We start from the raw sequence: 6,029 nt of genomic DNA on the forward strand, positions 1-6,029 counted from the left end.
ATGAACCCAACAGAATAAACCCACGTTACAGAGACAGACATGTAAAGCCAGGGCGGAACAGCAGGGCCTGGGTTAGTGGAAGTTTTCACTCCTCTCTCCCCTGACACCACCACCTAAAAAAGAACGTGTTTCACAGGGACAGGGACAGCCCCAATGGCAGCTGCAGGGAAAGGGGAAGGATGCGCTCCCTTCCTCCACGCAGCACGTGACAGGACAAAGACTCTTAAGCCAGGTCAGGCAGGCTCAGTCTCACTTCAGAGGCTGCTCCCCACCTACTGCACCGGCGCAAGCTGCAGCCCTCGTAACGAGAGATACCACCGCTCCAGCCTCCTTCCCTCCAGCCTGCGCCAACTTACCCAGCGGTGCCCGTCAGAATTCCCCAATTGCTTCATTTTCCAGCCTAGAGACCTCTCATTACTGCATCGCGCCAACTCTTCAGCAGCGCCCTTCAGTGAGAGCTCTCATACTGCCTGTGAGCATTTCGAGGTCAATACACAGCGGGCTGAACCCAGTACTCTCCTCTTCCAACCTTTTCGGCTCTTTTTGCCATCATCTCCAAGCAGAGCATCAGTTCTCTGACAGCCTTCGAACACCATAAATTGGTTGGCCAAAGCAAGGGCTGCAACAATGCCAGAGTAAAATGCTCTTCGTGAGGCTTTTTTAAAGGTGTGGACATTTCGAAAAACAATCATAGCTCAGCTACGCCATGACACAGATGTAAGAAAACTTAACTTCAGCAGTTTGGATTCATGTTATTAATATCCTCTGACGCTTGAAGCCTGAGGAAGAAAACACACCATGATGACTTGTACCCTCACACACCACATCACAGTTTCTATTGTGCAACCCTTCTGTTTTTAAACAAAGCACTGGCACAGCTTTATCAGGCGATTTATGCAGAATTTCATGAAAAACAGGTGGATGTTTTACGCAGATTACATCTTTGTGCTAAAAAAATACCTTCTAAATGTACTTTTCAGAGCGTATACAGAAGAATCGCTAACTGTAAGCAAAGCCACATCTCAGATGAAGTACAGACCACATTCTGCATCAACACTTTTCCCCACTGAAGGGAAGCAGTCTTCATGCCTCAGAGGCCAGGCGTGCCGACGCTCCTCCTGACAGAATACTGTCTCCACACAAAATGTGATGAAATTTCTTGTCGTGGTTTAACCTCAGTCGGCAACTGAGCACCACGCAGCCACTTGCTCACTCCCCTCCCCCCCCCCCAGTGGGATGGGGGAGACAATTGGAATTGCATTTCTGCAAGATGAGAAACGGACAAAAGATAAAGGCACTAAAAGAAATGTTACCGTAGGGGTTTCACACAACACACGATGGATTCTGACCATCCCTCCAGCAGCACAACAGCTCACAGAGTCACACCAGCATTTGGTTACTTACGTACTCCGGACGAGAAATGCCACCTTCTGATTTTCCAGCACTATTTCTTCCCACAGAATTCAGACATCCTTGAAGATTTCTTCAAGCAGCCGTGGAGCCCTGCCTGTGCTTTTGCTTACCAAACCAAATTCAACGGTAATTAAGACAACAGTAGTGCCTGGTCAGACACTGAACAGCAGCAGATTTAGGCACAATCTTAGATTCTTTCCACATTTTCAACTTTTATGGGGCATAGTTTAAATCTCATTCTCTACCACTAAATTCTCTTGCCCAAAATACTTATTTTCAGGAGCCCAAACTTTGTACTGTATTCTTAAAAAATTAAATAATGGAGACCAAAATACTTATTTTCAGGAGCCCAAACTTTGTACTATATTCTTAAAAAATTAAATAAGGGAGATCCCTAAGCAAAGGAGGACTCCAGCCACAACAAGGGATACAAATACAAGACACTGCACCTGAAGGATTAGCACGGGGACTCTCTAAAACAAGAGCATTACTAACAAAAGACACAGCAGTCGAACTCATCTCTTGGCCAACACCTTTGCAGGCAGCTTTCCTAATGAGAATTCAGCACTGACATTTAGGAAAAAAAGAAAAAAAAAAACCAAAACACCCCTAAAAGACTAACATGGCACACACTTTCAGATGAGAAGCCCAACCCGGTGGAAAGCTTCCCCTTGCCGTCTCGTCACTGTCCAGTGGAACTGGTGGTAGTGGGAAAGTCAGGGTGAGCGCAGCTCTCCTCGGCAGGCTGGCTTGCTATTAGCACCTTTGTTATCATCATGCCCTTCACGTTTTCAGAGCACTTTACAGGCACGAGTAAAAGCCTGAAGGTCACTGCAAAAGCAAATCAGTTTGCTGTGGTGAATAGATGCAGATCCCTATGAATATGATGCTGTCAACCAAACATTGAGAAGCAAATAGCCAGAAAATGCACGTAGCTGGTTGCTTTAGTTTTATTTCTATCATCATTCCCTAAGCAGTAAGGGACCTAATGCAGCAGTAAAGGCCTTTGATGTCTCTTTGCAGCTCCAAACAAATGCCTGGCCATCCTCTCCTCCTTTGTAAGCAAGAGTAACTCATTTCCTTCCAGTTTGCACAACTACGATGCCCCAATTTTTAACTGAAGAATGGACAGTGCGTTCAGGCAGTTCTCTCCGCTCCCTTTCCTGCAATTACAGGAAACTTTGCCTTCAAATATTCAGTGGCCACTCTGCATACCGCAAGCTGCTCTAGATATTCCTACAAACTGTATCCAGTTGAGAGCTACAGTTCAGGCTCAATTTGAACTGAATGATCCAAAATTATCTTTTACCTCCGTAATAAAGATACGGTGCTGACATGACTATTGCTACTACAGAAGGAATTGCTGCACAGTAGCTACTGTATTTCAGAGACACTCTCCCTGCCGCACACACATCCCCACATGGTCAAGATTCACTACTTATTATTATTCCCCATTTATAGACTAGGACCTAGGGCACAGCAAAATGCTTTCTCCAGGCTACAGGGGGGAAGCATAGGATTCTTCTCACCAGACTGAACAATCTTAAAAGTCGGGAGCCTCATTTGATCTAGGGTCCTTCTGTAATCACTGGTTAAAAGATAGGGGCTTCTAGAGAAAGATTTGTCCCGTTCTGAAATAAAGGGGATAATAAGCTGCTGCATTTGATAGCACAGAGCCCTGTTTGAGGAGGACAGGCACCATTATATATAAACAAGAGCAATTGGGAGATGACAGCAGTCACAGACTCCCCGTTTGATTCAGCAAATTGCGCATATAAATTCAACCTGCCATCTTCAAAGGCCTTCTATGTGGTGATTGCCAGCAGCATGGAAAAGACTCAATACCGGCAAGGCTGACAGGAAGGAAAAATAAAAGGGAACGATTCGGGTGAAACATGACACAAAACAACAGAAAACCCTGAGATGTAAGTGTAACCTTGTTGAAAGCACATACGAAAAGATATTCAGAGGTAACAACATCTCAAAGCATAATTACCCACTGAGTAGGCTATGAGCTCTTCAGAGAAGAGGCTACGTTTTGTATGCACTTAGATATCACTTAGCATACAAGAAATCTCGCTCCTGAATACTACTGCAATGCAAATTACAAACCTGCTCTGCTTATTGTAATTCTCCTGACTGGCTGCCTGGTTCTTAGGGAAGGAGCTGTTGGCCCTGGAGACAGAGCTTCAATTTTTTAACTGATCTAGGTTTATCTTAGGATTTATATATGATTTCACACTCATCGAAGTAATGGAGCAATTAATTGGCAATATGCCATGCACGAACTGTAAAGAGAGAAACACAAGAATCAGATACTTAATTCTGTATTGGACAGGAAGATGGATACTTTCTGCATTCTTCACAAATACGGTAATGAGTTTTTAAAATTTTATAAGATACCTGAATGCAATCCTTCAAGGGCCTTCCCTCACTGTGTTTAGTCAGACTTGGGCCAAAGTATAAAACGGTGTTAGATGTTAAACCTGTCATCCCTGTCCCCAAGAAATGTTTGTTTCAGGATCCAGGCTTCTGCTATAGTCCCTTCTTGTTTTAAAAGCCACATAGCCACAGAATAGGTAAGTTAGACCAGACTTCAAGGTTCACACCTCCCTTACATCTCTGAACTACAGACACATTTTAAAGCATCTCAGCACCGCAACAGGCTTATGAATAAATCAAGATCTACTTTAATTTAAAACACAAGTGCAAAGGATTCACATCTACAGACGAGCAGGATCGTTTGTTTCAAATTATAAATCTTTTCAAAGCCCTGCTCTTTTGCATTAGAAAAAGCAGTATATCTGGAATACAGAAACATTTTACATCAAAAATTTTCCAGTGCAGCTAAGGAGGAGCTAAACGAATTCATTTCAACCAACTTCATCAGCCCCAAACTTAGACATCCAGTCTAGGCAAACCACCTACGATCCCTCTACTGGCCACAGGCAGAGTGGTATCGAGAGACAGTGATTTCATCCTTCAGCAGGTATCTGAGATAATGGAGATGAATCACCCTCCGGAGGTGTTCCTCTCGCCTTGGTCTACAGAGCCAATCTATACGCTTCACAGACTGGGTGCCCACCATTTAAATGGCTGGCATCAGTGCAGATGAATTCCATCCCAAATTACTTCAAGTAATCAACTGTGGCTTCAATTTTGAAGCAGGATCTGTAACTGGAGTAAATAGCAGAGGATAGAGATTATTAACATCTTCTGAAGAAAATGCAATTATGAGGTTAGTTTCTGAGACAGCAGGACTGTCCCAAGAATAACTTAAATTCCAATAAATTTGTATCTGGAGTTTCAAAATAGGATCCCGGTTCCACATGTAAGATTATATTCTTGAGACCTCACAACAATACACACCGTTACTGTACAATGTTACATCCTGACCTAGAGTCCAATTACCTTGACTATCTCACTGATCAGAAAGTGTATCATACAAAATATCTAAATCTATTTTAAAATAACTGAAAGAGCTGTTTAAACAACCAGTAACTTTCCGAATGTATCAGCAAAGGAATGGTGGGAAAGGGCATACCAATAACAAAACATACATCAAAAGTTTCTCTTCTCCCGATGTTCTGCAGTAGCAAGCAGAGGAGACAGAGGCTCAACAAACCGCCTCACATGAACACAAAAATCTCTCCTGGGATATGCAGGGCAGCTGAAACTTTTTCATTCAGTCTCCTAGAGCATCCCCAAAGCGCTACCCAACAATTGTCTCGGGGCAGCATTTCTCAGCCTCTCGTGGGAGAAAGGACTTGGAAAGAAAGGTGCCTGGAAACTAAACACAGGAACAAGCTTTCACAGACTCTCCATTCCACCCAGCAATGGAGGTGTTGCATATTGTGAATTTTCAACCGCAAGATCCTGGTGGCAAGAACACCTGTCTTTACAGAGTCTGTTTTGAGGCCTGTATCTGAGGGTTCCCCCCTCCAAAAGTTTAAGATCATGAAATGGATTCAAGATTGACCACTAAACCATACATATTCCTCAGCAAAAGAGAAGCATGTTGATGCAAGAGAGCCATTTAGAAACAAATATATACATATCACATCTGCTCCCTAGGAAAATATGTAGAGTTTTCTAGGTCCACATTTAACTGAAGGAAATTAAAATCACCTGTGAAAAAGTCTCAGAGGAAAACTGTCAAGTCTTTGTGCATTGTTTGAGAGTTTAAAGGGGTCTGTGCCCCAAAATGTACATTTGAGTCAGCTCAAGACTCCAGTGTACAACTAAGGAAACAAAGATCACATTTCTAATTGGGAAATATTGTTCCAGTTCAGTAGTCAGCAGCCAAGGTTTGCAGGAACTTGCAGACGTTCAGATACGCAACTTCAGACTCCGCTTTAAAATGCCATTCTTCGGAAGAAGCGATCCACAAGTCATGAAACACCTGCTTTATTCTTGAGACATACTTGGTCTTATTTGCATCTAGTATGTATTGATTGTCTTCAGCAAAAGAGAAGCCACAAAAGGCTGAGAATGCAAGGACAGTATTCACATTCATCCTCTAAAAAGATCGCTGACAAGTTCCAAGCACCATTCACAGGACGAGACTGCCTGGTCTCTTGATTTTTTTTTTTTTTTTTTTAAATAAACATTACTTT

The sequence above is a fragment of the Aptenodytes forsteri genome, unplaced genomic scaffold (assembly GCF_000699145.1).
Source record: "Aptenodytes forsteri isolate BGI_AS27 unplaced genomic scaffold, ASM69914v1 Scaffold535, whole genome shotgun sequence".
NCBI classification, from domain to species: Eukaryota; Metazoa; Chordata; class Aves; order Sphenisciformes; family Spheniscidae; genus Aptenodytes; species Aptenodytes forsteri.